At 48.5% G+C, this 16,303-nt stretch overlaps 1 protein-coding gene across 1 annotated transcript in view; it reads right to left on the bottom strand.

The window, feature by feature from the left end:
* Tmem94 (transmembrane protein 94) overlaps positions 1–10,991 on the bottom strand; it is a 38,389-nt gene extending 27,398 nt beyond the window's left edge. Inside the window, 1 exon segment of the mRNA XM_048365938.1 lies at positions 10,698–10,991. The gene's annotated coding sequence lies outside the window, so the exon portion shown is untranslated.
* Positions 10,992–16,303: the final 5,312 nt, after the last annotated feature.

Below are 16,303 nucleotides of genomic sequence, written 5' to 3'. Positions count from 1 at the left end.
TGGGTTCGATTCCTCAGTACCCATATAAACAGAAAAAAGCCAAAAGTGGTGCTGTGGCTCAAGTGGTAGAGTGCAAGCCTTGAGCAAAATAAACTCAAGGACAAGGAATTTTACACAGCCATTAGAAAGAATAAAACAATAGCATTCACAGGGAAATGGATGGAACTAGAACAAATCATGTTGATGTGAGGTAAGCCAAGATCAGACAGACAAATGTTTAATGTTCTCCCTGATATGTGGGTGTTAGATTTAAAATGCACTGAGACATGACAACATAAGCAGGACTCAAGATACCCATACACAGTGAGACCAAAAGAGGATAGTCTTAGGAGAAAAGCACCAAAATGTAATACCCAAGCACCTCTTCCTATGTATATAAAACAATATGCAAACTGAAAGGAACCTGAAAGACAAGGAAACAAAGGACCTCTTTTTAGATTTTTAGATGATTCTGTATTCTGTATCTCACAAGTGGTGTACATACGTGCACATCTAGGGGAAGGTGGAGGGCACAGAATCAGTGGGAAATGGGTGAAAAAGTACAGCAGAGCTGGGAATATGGTCTAGTGGTAGAGTGCTTGCCTTGCATACATGAAGCCCTGGGTTCGATTCCTCAGCAGTGCTGTGGCTCAAGTGGTAGAGTGCTAGTCTTGAGCAAAAGAAGCCAGGGACAGTGCTCAGGCCCTGAGTTCAAGCCCCAGGACTGGCAAAAAAAAAAAAAAGGAACAGCAGAGGGCCCCATCAGCAGCACTGGACATTGATGAAAGTGAACTAAGCAACTCCATGGCAGCGATGGGAAAGAGGGAATGAGAGAAAAGGAGGGAACAGCTGATACTAAGCAAAAGGAATGAGGTGTATGTATCACCCCATATACGTAAAGTTGACCTTGCTGTATATGTTGACCTCTGAAACAAAAAAAAATATTTTTAAAGAAACAAAGAAGGGCTGGGGATATAGCCTAGTGGCAAGAGTGCCTGCCTCGGTATACCCGAGGCCCTAGGTTCGATTCCCCAGCACCACATATACAGAAAACGGCCAGAAGCGGCACTGTGACTCAAGTGGCAGAGTGCTAGCCTTGAGCGGGAAGAAGCCAGGGACAGTACTTAGGCCCTGAGTCCAAGGCCCAGGACTGGCCAAAAAAAAAAAAAAAGAAACAAAGAAACTCAAGGACAGTGCCCAGGCCTGAGTTTAAGACTCAGGACTGAAATATATATATATATATATATATATATACATATATATATACATATACACACACATATATACACACATATATACATATACATATATACATATACATATATATACATATACATACATATACATATATATAGTTAAGTTTAGCTATAAGGTCATCTGGACTCTAATACAACTGGAACAATCAGGGAACAGCAAGAAGGCAGGAGGGAGGAGGGAGGAGAGCTATAATAAGCTTACTGTGCTGCTGACATCAATAACCCTGTATTTCTATATGCTGTGGTGAGTGTGTGCCACACTCACCAGTGCACTCAGGCCCAAGGCCACTAAGCCTCTCATGCAAAGGACAGCAGGGCTCAACAGGTCCCTGGGCGGACAGGTCTGCGAGGAAGAGCCAGCCAATCTGACAACCCATGTGATCGAGGTCAGCTAATTATCCAGAAAACAAAGATTAGCCCAGGGGCTGGGCTATAGCTTAGTGGTAGAGCACGTGGATTTGTGCCCACAAGGCATGCCGCCTGCCTCCATCTTCCCCATACAAGTCTGGACCCTCACCCTTCCATCCTGGCAGCCAGCACCGCTTTCATGGGCTCAGATCAGGGCATGTGAGGGTAAAGAATGACACTGAGTTATCTGGTCTGGTGCCAGGGGACTTCTCTCTGTGCAAAGCATTAACCTGCTGACCAGGGCAGTTCTTTCTAGGACCTACAGAAAGCCCTGTGAGGAAGAGCCAGTCAGAAGCCCAGGAGAACTGACCCATAAAAGAGCTGCTGTGAACTAAGAAGAAGAGAAGCTGTGTCCAGAGGCCAGCCAGGAGGCCCAGGTCTGCAGTCACCAACTTTGTTCCAAAATCTCCCCACCCAACTCCTCCAAGCAGCAGCACAGTACTGATGTCACTCACTGGCTAGCGGCACTGCCAGGTTTCCCTCCACTACTGCCTTTCAGCCAGGACCTGCGAAGCTGAGCCAGCCTCACAGGTCAGAGACAGACAGTGACGCCGGACGTGGCCTTGGAGAGCTGTGACCTTCAGTCTTTGGCAGCCAACTGAAATGGGATCCTAAGAGGCTGAGTCACTCCTCCCCAAGGCCCATCTCCTGAATCGGGCTGTTTACAGCTATGGCTGAGGTCCCCAAGACACCCTGTCCCAGCAGGGGCTGGGTGAGGCGTCACAAGGGGAAAGGCAGAGGGAGCTTCATCCACCACCACAAGAGTAAAGTAACTCTGCAGCCAGCTGAAACCACAGCAGTGCAGAGGGCGGCCAGGAACATGACATTTTTCTAAGAGTCTCTGTTTTCCCATCATCCCATACATGGGATTCTGGGAGAGAGCTGTTCTGAAAGGTCTGACCTGAAATCAGAAGCAGAATCCTTAAAGGGCCAGTGCTGCCCATGGTCCACTGTGAAAAACGCACAAGCTTCAAAGCCAGATATCCCTGGGTTCAAATCCTGGCATCAATGTGTATCAAACACCAAATGATCTTGGCAATGATTTGTCCCCTTTAGCCTCTACATCCTTATTCTTAGGATGGAAATTGTGCTACCTTGGTTCACAGAGGTGCTATGAGAATTATGTAAAAGGCACCAAGAAAGAAAGAAGGGTCATCAGATCTGTTTGATGCAAGCAGAAATCTTGAGAAAGGCTAGAGCTGAGAGATGCCAGACCACATGGTACAGGAATCAGGGCCAACATGGAGGCCTGAAGGCCAGACCAAAAAGGCTTTGGGGAGAGGAACCTTTTTACTGCCAAGGGCCATTTGGATATTTATAACATCATTATAGGTCATAGAAAATGATCAGTATAGGCAGAGAGGCCACAGGCAGCTATTGGTGGACATAATTTCCCAGGCCTTATATGGCCAGACATAAAAGGAATCTCTAAAGGTTTCTGAGGAGGCCCTAGTATTTTAGGAAGGTAGAGAATAGATTCAAGGGAAAAGGGAAAGAAATGACAGGCAGGAGAGTTAGAAGAAAATTATGATAGCATAGTTTGCCATGGAAAATAGGTAGATAAAAAGATAACAAAGGAAGGATGGATGCTCAGAACTAAGGTCAAAAGAGCCAGGTGCCAGTCAGTGGCTCACTCCTGTAATCCTAGCAACTCAGAAAGGAGATCTGAGGGTCATGGTTTGAAGCCAGCCTAGTCAGGAAAGTCTGTGAGACTCGGATCTCCAATTAACCACCAAAAAGCTGGAATTGGAGCTGTGGTTCAAGTAGTGGAGTGCTAACCTTGAGCATGAGCATATGCGCGCGCGCGCGCACACACACACACACACACACACACACACACACACACACAGCCAGGATAGCGCCCCCAGGCTCCAGTTAAGGGTAACAGGGGTCAGCTATCCTTCTAACCCTAACACAATCTGCATTAGCTAGGCTTGCACTCAGCTTTGTCCAACACAACAAAACACATTTAGTGGATCCATATTCAGTTGAATAGCTATGCCCAAAGGGAACTAATAATAATCAATGCTAAGCCAAGGAAATTTGTGAGTAGAAAGCCACAGGGCTCTTTCCTTGATGGCATTCTAGTCAATATTTTTATCAATGACATGGATGAGGAAACAGATGGTATGCTAATCAAATTCTTGGGTAGCAGAAACCTGGAAAGATCAAAGTCACAATCCAAGGAAATCTCAACAGGATGCAATGATGAGCCCACTCCAATAGGCCCAATTTAACTAGGAAAAACATTAAGCCTTAAGACCAGGCAGCTTAAAACATCAATGACCTAATTAAATACAATTTCAATATGGAAGCATAGCCACTCAAAGTTCATGAACAAAGATGCCTTGTCCCAGCAACAGGGAGTTAAGTCTCTGTCAGGCATTGGTTGTGGGGCTTGAACTCAGGGCTTGGGCACTGTCTCTAAACTCTTTTGCTCAAAGATAGCACTCTACCACTTTAAGCCACAGCTCCACTTCTGGTTTTTGAGTAGCTAATTGGAGATAAAGAGTCTCATGGGGACTTTTCTGCTCAGGCTGGCTTCAAACTTCAATCTTCAGATCTCAGCCACTTGAGAAGTTAGGATCACAGGAGTAAGCCATCAGCACTAGCTGGTAGACTTCTTGTGTTATGAGTGGATTGAATGTCATTTTTTGTGAGTGTGTGCAGTCCTAGGGCTTGAACTCAGAGCCTGGGCACTGTCCCTGAGCTTTCTTGTTCAAGGCTAGCACTCTACCACTTGAGCCGCAGCACCACTTCTGGCTTTTTCTGTGTATGTGGTACTGAGGAATCGAACTCAGGGCTTCAGGCACACTAGGCAAGCACTCTACCACTGAGCCACAGTCCCAGCCCCAGCACTCTACCACTCTGAGCCACAGCTCCACTTCCCGCTTTTCTGGTGGTTAATTGGAGATAAGAACAAAACGGCTCAAGGACATCGACCAGGCCCTGAGTTCAAGCTCTAGGACCACTGCATGTGCTTGTGTGTGCGCACACGCGCGCACACACAGAGAGCAATCAGTATGAGGTTTGCCTGGCCTTATGTGGCATCAGTTGGGTGGAAATCTGGCTCTGATCCTACTTGCTGGGCCATGTGACTGTACAATTTCCCACTGTCTCAGCAGCCACAAGCAAACCTGATCATTATACAAACCCCTGATCACCAAACCACACATTGGAACTGGCAGGTCTTTTCGGAAGGAAAACATTCCTGTTTCAGTAGTGACCTAACCTCTACTTCACCTGTACTGCCGTAAACAGAGGCCTGCTTGGAAACTAGAGTTTAGACAATATTTTTTAAAGGAGTCTATCTTTCAGCCACAAAAGACACCTTGGTGAAAACAACACAGACACAACACAAGACAAAAACGTTGGCCAAGGTTAAGTGCCAAGCCCAACCCAGAGCCTTCTTCCTTGACATGGGGAATGGATTTAGAGCCTCTGTCCCTTTCCAGCTTCCACTTGATGGAAAGAGTTCATACTTTCAGCTACTTTGGAAGTGGATACTGGGAGGATTGTGGTTTGCCAGGGCAAAAAGTTAGGAAGACACTCCCCTGCCCCCTCCCCACAAACTGGGCATGATGGTGCACACCTGAGGTTCTAGCTCCACGTAAGAGGATCACAGTCTATGCTGACACAGGCAAAAAGGTGAGATGCTATCCAAAAAAATAATAATAATAACTAAAGCATAAAGGGCCAGGGGTGTGGCTGAAGTGGTAGAGTCCCTGGCTGGCAAGTACCAGGCCCTGAACTGAAGCCCCAGTTCTGCCAAAAATGAAGAGAAATAAAAGGTGAAAAAAAATTAGAAAGAGGGGGCTGGGAATATGGCCTAGTGGCAAGAGCACTTGCCTCGTATACATGAAGCCCTGGGTTCGATTCCCCAGCACTACATATATAGAAAACGGCCAGAAGTGGCGCTGTGGCTCAAGTGGCAGAGTGCTAGCCTTGAGCAAGAGGAAGCCAGGGACAGTGCTCAGGCCCTGAGTTCAAGGCCCAGGACTGGCCACAAAAAAAAAAAAAAATTAGAGTGTACTGGCTGACCAGGATGAGTTAAATAAATAAAGCCTTGGGTATAGGCAGTGTTATTACCCTCTTCTAATTGTCTCTGATGCTTAGTTTAGGGGAAGAAATGATCCAAATGATTGGTTTGTTTTTTGTGGGGTTTTTTTTGTCAACCATGGGGCTTGAACTCATGGCCTGGGCACTGTCCCTGAGCTTTTCAGCTAAAGGTTAGTGCTCTACCACTTCAGCCAAAGTGCCACTTCTGGTTTTCTGGTGGTTAATTGGAGATAAGAGTCTCATAGACCTTCCTGCTCGGGCTGGCTTTGAACCACGATCCTTAAATCTCAGCCTCCTTGGGGATATGGCCTAGTGGCAAGAGTGCCTGCCTCGTATACATGAGGCCCTAGGTTCGATTCCCCAGCACCACATATACAGAAAATGGCCAGAAGTGGTGCTGTGGCTCAAGTGGCAGAGTGCTAGCCTTGAGCAAGAAGAAGCCAGGGACAGGGCTCAGGCCCTGAGTCCAAGCCCCAGGACTGGCAAAAAAAAAACTCAGCCTCCTGAGTAGTTAGGATTATAAGCGTGAACTACTGACACCGCTTTGGATTGAATTTTCTTTGCTCATTTGTTGTACAGGCATTAGATTTTCTTTCTTTCTTTTCTTTTCTTTTGTCAGTCATGGCACTTGAACTCAGGGCCTGAGCACTGTCCCTGGCTTCTTTTGCTCAAGGCTAGCACTCTGCCACTTGTGTCAGAGCACTACTTCCGGCTTTTTCTGTTTATGTGATTCTGAGGAATTGAACCCAGGGCTTCATGCATGCTAGGCAAGCACTCTACTGCTAAGCCATATCCCCAGTCCCTAGTGCTTGACCTTAGAAATGCAATTTGGAACTGTAGAGACACTTCCCAGTTTTGAGTGGTTGGTTGGAGATAAGGGTCTCCTGGGGACTTTTCTTCCAGGATTCCTTTGGAACTGTGATCCTCAGATCTCAGCCTCCTGAGTAGCTAGGATTACAGGCTTGAGCCACAGGCGCTGGCTTGCATTAGATTTTCAAAAGGTTGATTTCTCCATGCCAGTTGGCACTCCTTAACAATTTCTCAAAATAGAAATGTGATGTGCTTTCTGTTCTCTTCTGTTCCACTTTCAGCCCTGCCTCTGCAGGTCTAATCTTCTGAAGTCCAGTCACCACAAACAAGAGGTGGGAGTGGCTGGGTGAGGGTTCAAGGATAGTTAACTCTCAAAGTATTTGAGGGCTGGTAATCACAGAGATAGTTTATACTTTGCCTCCCTATTCCATATTCTACCCAGTCATTTTTCAATTGTAGCTCTAATAGAACTAGTGATAAGGAATTAGATCTTAGCTGGAGTAGATCTAAGGTGGAATAAACTGCAAGGTGTTTGTGGATTTTATCCAAACATGCAATCTCCTATTCCATAGTTAATAACAGTCTACATGCTAGAATGTTTTATTTTCAGGGACTCTCCAATTTTTTTTATTCCATGAACACTTTTGTTTGACTTTTTAGATAATAAACCATAACTGCTTTAAACCTTATCATTGCTTTAAAGAAAAATTAAACTACCTTTTCTTTTTTTTTTCTTTTTTTTGTGGCTAGTCCTGGGGCTTGGACTCAGGGCCTGAGCACTGTCCCTGGCTTCTTTTTGCTCAGGGCTAGCACTCTGCCACTTGAGCCACAGCACCACTTCTGGCCGTTTTCTGAATATGTGGTGCTGGGGAATTGAACCCAGGGCCTCATGTATACGAGGCAAGCACTCTTGCCACTAGGCCATATCCCCAGCCCCAAACTACTTTTCTTGTTTGTTTGCTTGGTTTTGTTTTGAGACAGGTTGGGTTTGAACCTGAGATCCTACTGTGTCAACTTCCTGAGTGCTGAGATTACAGGTGTGCATACCACATCCTCTTTTGGATATTAAAAAAAAAAAAACAAAGGAGTGGTGCTGTGGTTCTAGTGGTAGAGCACTAGCCTTGAGCTGAAGAGCTCAGGGACAGCACCCACACCCAGAATTCAAGCCCCATGACCTACCAAAAAAAAAAAGGCATTTGGGCTGGGAATATGGCCTAGTGGTAGAGTGCTTGCCTCGTAGACATGAAGCCCTGGGTTCGATTCCTCAGCACCACGTATGTATAGAAAAAGCCAGAAGTGGCGCTGTGGCTCAAGTGGTAGAGTGCTAGCCTTGAGCAAAAAGAAGCCAGGGTCCATGCTCAGGCCCTGAGTTCAAGCCCCAGGACTGGCAAAAAAAAAAACCAAAAGGCATTTAGCCAGGTGCCAGTGGCTCAAGCCTACAATCCTAGCTACTCACGAGGCTGAGATTTGAGGATCACGGTTCAAAGCCAGCCTGGGCAGGGAAGGAAAGAGGGAAAGGAAGAAAGAAGAGGAAGAAAAAGGAGGGAGGGAGGAACAGACAGAGGGAGGATGAAAAACAAGAAAACAAAAAAGAAATCAACTAGTAAACTTCCCAATGGCTAAAGTTTAATAAATACAAAATGTAGCAAGAACCCACTCCAGCCCCAGTGGTTCATGCCTCTCTATAATCCTAGCTACTCAGGAGGCTGAGATCTGAGGCTCTAGGTTCAAATCCAGCCTGGGCAGGAAAGTCCATGAGACTCTCACCTCTAATTAACCACCAGAAAACCAGAAATGGTACTGAGGCTAAAAGTGATATAGTGCCAGCCTTGAGCAAAAAGAATTCAGGGACAGTGCCCAGGACCTGTAGTTTAAGCCCCATGACTACCACCACCAAAACAAAAGAACCTACTCCAGGCATGGCAACACACACTGTAATCTAGTATTCAGGAGGCTGAGGCAGGTGGATCTTGAGGGGACCAGCTAAGCTACATAGGAAAACCCTGCCTAAAACAGAAAAAAAAAAAAAAAAAAAAGAATCTAGTAAATGGGCTGGGGTGGTAAGGCTGTAGCTCAGTGGTAGAACGCCTGCCCAGCAAACTCAAGGCCCAACCCCAGTACTGCCCCTCCTCAAAACAAAACAAAACAAAAGAACAGTTTTTAAAAACTGCAATAAAAGGGCTGGGAATATGGCCTAGTGGCAAGAGCGCTTGCCTCGTATACATGAAGCCCTGGGTTTGATTCCCCAGCACCACATATATAGAAAAAGGCCAGAAGTGGTGCTGTGGCTCAAGTGGCTGAGTGCTAGCCTTGAGCAAAAAGAAGCCAGGGACAGTGCCCAGGCCCTGAGTCCAAGGCCCAGGACTGGCCAAAAAAAAAAAAAACCTGCAATAAAAGAAGTCAGTAAGCACCAGACAGCATGCTGGAACCTCCCCATACCATCTCAAATAATGTCACAACTACTCTGCCAGAGTATGGCTTCCACAAACCACACCTGGGAAACAGTGGGCTTAACGGATAAAGAATTCAAGAGTTTGGATTCTAGGATTCTACTCTGGCTCTGGGGGGCCCTAGCCAGCCCCCAACCTCTCCAATACAATATCTCCACATATGTAAAATGAAAACTCTAAGATCTCCCTCACCATTTCCATGTCTTTTTAATTTTTTTTGAGGGGGGGGGGTGAGGGGAGGAAGGCAATACTGGGGTTTGAACTCAGGGCCTGGGGCACTGTCCTTGAGCTTTTTGCTCAAGGCTAGCACCCTACCACTGGAGCCACAACTCCACTTACAGCTATTCGGGTAATTAATTGGTGTCTCATGGGCTTTCTTGCATAGACTGACTTCCAACTGAAATCCTCAGATCTCAGCCTCCTAAAGAGCTAGGATTACAGGCATAAGCCATTGATACTAAGCCCATTTTCACCTCTTCCCCCCCACTCCCCCTACCACGGGGCTTGAACTGAGCTTTCCATGTCTGGGGCTGGCTTCAAACTATGATCCTCAGCTCTCAGCCTCCCAAGGAGCTAGAATTACAGGCGGGGAGCCACCTTGCTCCACTTCCACCTCCTAACACCTGAGGACTAAATGAACTATGTCACTAAAGCTGACAGCCTTGGGTAAAGTGTGAGAAAAACGTCATCCCTTCCGATGCACAGAAACAATCCACTGAAAGGGGAACAGCAGCACGGGGCAAGCTCCCTCCACCTCCCCCTCCTACCAAGAACCACCAAAGGGTGAGGTGGGGCACAGGTGTCACGGTGGTGGGGCACTCTGGGGGGCTTGGGGCTGGAGGATCTTCAGTTCCAGGCCTGCCTGGACTATGTAGAGATCCTGTCTCCAAAAAAGTAAAAGAAAGAAAGAAAAAGAGCGGGGGAGGGGGGGGAAGGGATGTGAAGAATGGGGGGGGTGGGAGGGGCACGTGATGGATTGATTAAGGAGTCATGAGCCCACACGCCCCCCCCCCCCCATAGCGGCACCCCACGGGAAGGAGGAGGGCCGGGCTCTGTGTGCATCCGGCCCCCCCCCGGGGCTGGAGCTCCCTCGCGACGTGAGGGGGGGACGGGGGGGGGGCGTGGAACCAGAGCGCGGCGCCGGGACTTTATAGGGCTGCGAACCCGGGGCTCCGGCGGGGAGAGCGTGCCCCAGCTGCAGCCCGGGAGGGGGGCGGGGAGGCCCGGCACCCCCCCCTCCCCACCCCCACCCCCCCCTCGGGCACCCCGGGGCTCGCCTGGGAGACAACGGTCTTTATTCCGCGGGCTCCCCGGGACTGCAGCTCGGGGCAGCGGCGTCGGCGGACCGGTCCGACCCCGGGGGGGGGGTGGGGGGGGGACAACCGAGGCCGGGATCCTTTGTTGGACGGGGGGACCCCTCAGTACCCACCCACTCCCCCAAGGACCAAACCGAGGGCGGAGCGCGCGCGCGCGAGCGGGGGACGTGGAGGGAGGAAGCGGCCCCGGGCGGCGGGGACGGCAGTCGGTGCCCCGAGCCCCTCCGGGAAGGCGGGGGTGGGGGGGTGGGGGGGGGTCCCCCGGGCAGCCACGCTCCGGGCGCACGCCTCCGACGCTCGGCGCCTCGGGAGGGGACCCAGGGCACGCGGAAGGCCGCCGAGCCCCATGCTCCCCCCCCCCTCCATCCCCACCCCACCCCGGCTCCCCGCTCTCGGGCCGCGGGCCTGCGCGTACTTACCGGGGCCCGGGGCCGGTCTGGCTCGCCCGCGTCCTCCCCTCCCAGCCCCCCCCTCCTCACTTGGCGTCCCCTCCTCCCGGGGGCCGCAGCCATGTCCGTTACTGGCAACTCCGAGGGGGGCCGGCCTCGCTTCCCCGGCCAGGGGGGCGCAGGCCCGCACGCGCTAAAGTCCTGGATGCCTATTGGCTAGACTCGGAGACGGGCGGAGAATCCTAGCTTCTGATTGGCCGCGGCGCGTGCGGGGCTGTAGCCGCCACCGCCCCTCCGGCAGCCGGGCGGAATTGAGTGATAATAGGATTGAAGGTCTTAGGCAGAGTCCCAGTCTGGTGGATTTCGGTCCCAGGTAAGAGGCCAGGGGTCTGACCGCAGCTTTCACCCTGATTCTTTTTCATTTAAAAAAAAAAAAAAATTATCCTCGAATTTTCCCTTCCTTCCTTTCTCTCTCCTTCCCCCTCCACCCCACCTCACCCCCCACTTAAAAGAAGCCCTTCTTCTTCTTCTGTTGGGCAGGTGCATACCTGGGATCGGATGAGGCTGACGGCTGAGAGCTGAGCATTGTGGTTCGAAGCCAGCTCAGGGAAGCAAAGTCTGCGAACTCTGTCTCCAAGTAACCCAGCAAAATAAAATAAAAAATAATGCCAGGCTGGTGGTGTGGCTCAAGTGGTAGCACAGTGCCAATTGTGAGCAAGAGTCTGTGGCCCTGAATTAAAGTGCTGGAAGGGGAAAAAAAAAAAAAAAAGTCCTTTGCCCTCCTATTTTCTTCTAAGTTCCTTCTCCTGGCAGGCAGCAAAGGCCAAGACTCTGGTTTTGGAGGGAAGACTCCCTCAAGATTAACGAAAGTTGGAGACTCCAGGATGATATTACAAATGTCACCCTTAGCTTGGCTGAATTCTAGAGGAAAAACAAGTTGTTGTTGTTGTTGTTGTTTTAATTTAAAGATAACTAGAGAAATCTCCTGGGAGACCTCCCTTGGGAAAACAAAGCAAGCCTGTGTCAGTATTTACTTCTGTTTTTCCCAGAGATCTAAATCTAGGAGACTTTTTCTTTCCCAAATCTATTTATAACACTGGAAAAAGGGGTCATGGCTGGCCCTGGGAAGTAAAAGCCCCTTCCCCTTATTAATGAATTTAATCATGTAATTAAAATTCTTCATAGCTAAACAAGATGGCATTTTACTACCTAATTGGGGGGGAAAATCCATTTTTGTTAGTTGGTTTAACTGTGTCTTAACCAGTTTAATGGTTGTACACCCCAAATCTTCCAGCTGTCTTTGCAAATAGAAAAATCTAAAGCTCCACCTGATCTTCAAAACTCTTTATAAATTGACTCAGACATACATTTTCAGGCCTGATTCCTCACAGGCTAAACCACATAGACTCATTACAGTCTCTTAAACATGTCAGAGAATTTCCCATCTCTGCTTCTTTGTCCAAACCTTCACTGTGCTTTTAAGTGTTTTTTTTTTCCACTAATAAAGTCAGCATTCAACTACATAGTTACCCTAAAGGTATACCTTAAGCTCTCCCTTCGGAACATCTTCCCTGACCTTTTAAAGTTACTATGTATTAGGTATACAAAGGGGGATGTTTCCAAACAAATATACAATATACTCTGATTGAACACAACCCCTCCATCTCTTTCACACCTCCCCCACACTTTTCCTCATTGACTCTGTGTAGTGCTGTGCCTTTTCCTTTGTTCCATTGCTACTGTACAAAGATGTAAGTGAACAGCATGGTTACTTATGGAAGACTCCAAGCTTCCTCGGGGACAGCTATCTTTTCCTGGAACCATAGTTGGTGTCTGTTAAATGCTTAGTTGCACTGAACTAGTCAGTTGCCTGTGTCTTGGGTCTTTCCACTTCATCCAGTAAGAGCTATGTGGGCAGTGGCATCTTCCACACTGGACCTAGGCTCCTGTCACCATGCTCCCTTCTCTGCTCCATCCAGCTTTCTGAATGTCACTCAGTGAACTTAAACTAAGTGCTTGCCAATTTCAGGGACTATGCAGTACATTTTCACTCTGGACTGTTGTTCCCTGTGAGACAAAACCTTGCAGAGGCAGTAAATCAACCTCAAGCAGAGGTATAATCTTTCTTCCCCCTCTATCCCTTCCAAGAGGACCCTGATAAGAGGACCAAGGCCTGCCAGAGGAGATTTCTCCGCTGTTTTACCTGTGTCTCTTCCTCTTAGTATTCCTACAAGGAAGAGCCACACCCTTCTTTCCTTGCCTACATTTTCAGTTCCTCCCCTTCGGCTTATAGCGCAATGATTCTGTTGTTGAGCCCTTGCTTAGCCGGTGTTATTCTCTGTGGCCGAAATGCCCTTCTGACTTCTTTGCTTTCTGGTTGGCTCCTTAACATCCTTTAAGATCAGGTAGCCTTGTCCTTGCTATTTTCTTAGAATTCCCTGTGGATAACTGGATCACCTGTCTTACCACATTGTTGATGTCTTTGGCGGGAAAGTAATATCAATAATGCATGAGTGTGAATCGTCTCTCCCTACTGCCGTCTGAGGACACTGCTGGGAGGCTCTCCCACCAATCCACGGTGTCAAAATACGCGGAGGAAGGACTGAGCGCAGCCAGCCCTGAGAGGCTTCACTTTGCTGTTACCAGCAAATGAGAAAGGATGTGTTTTAAAAGAGGGAAGAGAGAAGAATGAAGAAAACCCCAAATGGCCTGGAGCCGGGAAAAGTGAAAGGACCTTTGGGGGGGGGGGGGGAAGCTTGGCATTTTTCTCAAGAGACTAACAATCTAATTTGAAGTTGCTTTGCAATCATTTTTGGATGTTACCTTAGATTTCTTTGTGTATGATTCCATATAGAGACTGGCACCCAGTTATCCTAACTCTAGCTTCTTTGCTTTCTTGCTCCCTAAATATATAAGCATTCATAGTTTTTCCTCTCTCCTTAAAACAAAAGAAGAAGGAGGTTGGAGTATAAAGGGCAAAGGCAGGATGGGAAGGGAGGGGAAGGAGTGAAGGCCTTTAACATTAGATGACCTGATTTCAGTGACACTATAGTTGATGAATCAGCCAGCAAGAAGATCCTTTTTATGTCACTGTTAAGACTAGCCAGTGTAGTAACATCCAGTGGCTTCACACACACACACACACACACACACACACACACACACACACACACACACACACAGAGTTGACCCATGAAGGCCAGGGGTATGGCTGGGTGATAGAGCACTTGCCTAGCATGCTCAGGGCCCTAGGTTCTACCCTCAGTACTGAGAAGGAAAACAGCAACTGACCAACCACAGGATGCGGTGCTGGCCCACCTGCCAACCAGTCAGCACCTATCTACAGTTCCTGGTAAGTACCAGCAGGGGGGCAAACCCGGGGCGCACAGGGATGACAAACATTACTAGATGGAGAGATGAAATGAGTCAGAAAATGGGAGTGATTCAGGCCTGACTCACGGTTTTGAACAAGGAACGGCATGCTGTGCCACCTGCAAGCTCCAACAAGCTCCTCCTACCACCCGCTCAAGCATCCTTTGTCACTTGCCATCTTTTCCTTCTCTTCATATGCCTAAAGGTAACAGGAGGAAATGGTGACGTTTAAGATCTCTGTGCTGTAATTCTTTTAACTCAACTGAATTAAACACCACAATTAGAATTACAGTCCCTTATCAGAAATAGCCGGGGCCGTGTCCACAGGCTGCCAGTGGCTGGTCTGTCATCCGTGGTGACAGCTCAAGAGTCAGGCACATCTAGGCTCTCCGAAAAGATGGGAGGCAAGGGGACAGTTGACACAAGAAGAAAGCAAATACAAGATTTTGACTTTGAGCTGGGCAGTGTGGCTCATACCTGTAGATCCTAGCTACTTAGGAGGCTGAGATCTGAGGATCCTGGTTCAAAGCCAGCCTGGGCAGAAATGTCCATGAGGGGGCTGGGGATATAGCCTAGTGGCAAGAGTGCCTGCCTCGGATACACGAGGCCCTAGGTTCGATTCCCCAGCACCACATATACAGAAAACGGCCAGAAGCGGCGCTGTGGCTCAAGTGGCAGAGTGCTAGCCTTGAGCGGGAAGAAACCAGGGACAGTGCTCAGGCCCTGAGTCCAAGCCCCAGGACTGGCCAAAAAAAAAAAAAGAAATGTCCATGAGGTTTTTTATACTCAATTAACCAGGTGTGGCTCAAGTGACAAAACACCAGCCTTGAGTGGAAAAGAAAATGAATACAGTACACATAACACACACACACACACACACACACACACACACACTCACACTACTTTGCTAATATACAAAGAACATTCAGGGCCTGGGAATATGGCCTACTGGTAGAGTCCTTGCCTTGTATACATGAAGCCTTGGGTTCTATTCCTCAGCACCACATATATAGAAAAAGCCAGAAGTGGCGCTGTGGCTCAAGTGGTAGAGTGCTAGCCTTGAGCAAAAAGAAGCCAGGGACAGTGCTCAGGCCCTGAGTTTAAGCCCCAGGGCTGGTGGGGGCAGGGGGAGGGGGTGGAGGAGAGAAGGAGAGAGCAGCAGAAAAAAGCAGACAGAAAGCAGACTTGAGTGGAGAGGAGCCTGAGGCCTGCGGAGGAGTCCAAAGCCTGAGATTTGAGGACAGGCCTGAGGCCTGAAGCCTGGAGAGAAGCCCAAGGCCTGTGGGGAGGCTTGAGGCCGGAGGAGAGGCCAGGCCTGCAGGAAGGAAGCTTGCTCCTCTGGAAGTTTGGAGGTTAAGGGTGGTAAGAGGTTAAGGAGTGGATGTTCAGAGGTCAGGTCAGGTCAGTTCTGGGCTCTGGGTAACTAGCCCAGGACAAAGTAGTTACAGGTCAGCATTTGGAGGTGGAGTGCTGCTCTGGTTCTGGGTTTTAGGTTGTAAATGAAGTTCCTTTGTAAATAAAACCCCTTCCCACCTTAAAAAAAATACAGAAGTTGGGGTTGGAGGCCTGGTTTAGTTGGTAGAGCACTAGCAAATGAGTGGAAGTATTAGGTTATGAGTTTGAGTCCTGGTCTCAAATAAAAAGAACACAGAGATGACATTCCCCAACTATTTTGTTGGTGGTGGTGGTTGCCATGGGACTTAAACACAGGGCCTGGGCTCTAACCCTGAGCTCTTATTGCTCAAGGCTAGGGCCACAGTGCCACTTCCAGCTTTTTCTGAGTAGTTTATTGGAGATGAGCGATTCTGCCTAGGCTGGAAGAATCACAATTCTCAGATCTCAGCCTTCTGTGTAGCTAGGATTGCAGGCGTGAGCCACCAGTGCCCAGCTCATAATAACAATTTTTTGTTTTGTTTTTTTGTTTTTGGCCAGTACTGGGGCTTGGACTCAGGGCCTGAGCACTGTCCCTGGCTTCTTTTTTGCTCAAGGCTAGCACTCTGCCACTTGAGCAACAGCGCCCCTTCTGGCCATTTTCTATATATGTGGTGCTGGGGAATTGAACCCAGGGCCTCATGTATATGAGGCAAGCACTCTTGCCACTAGGCCATATCCCCAGCCCATAATAACAATTTTTTAATCCTTATTTTATTTCCTGGGACTTGAACTCAGGGCCTAAGTGTTATTTCTTAACTTTTTTGTTCAAGGCTGGCGTTCTACTACTAGAACCTCTGCTCCACTTCCAGCTTTTTTGCTGGTTAAGTGGA

The sequence above is a fragment of the Perognathus longimembris genome, chromosome 17 (genome assembly GCF_023159225.1).
Source record: "Perognathus longimembris pacificus isolate PPM17 chromosome 17, ASM2315922v1, whole genome shotgun sequence".
In the NCBI taxonomy this organism is placed as follows: Eukaryota; Metazoa; Chordata; class Mammalia; order Rodentia; family Heteromyidae; genus Perognathus; species Perognathus longimembris.
The sequence above is the reverse complement of the archived record's forward strand: the minus strand, read 5'-3'. Positions and strand labels throughout refer to the sequence as shown.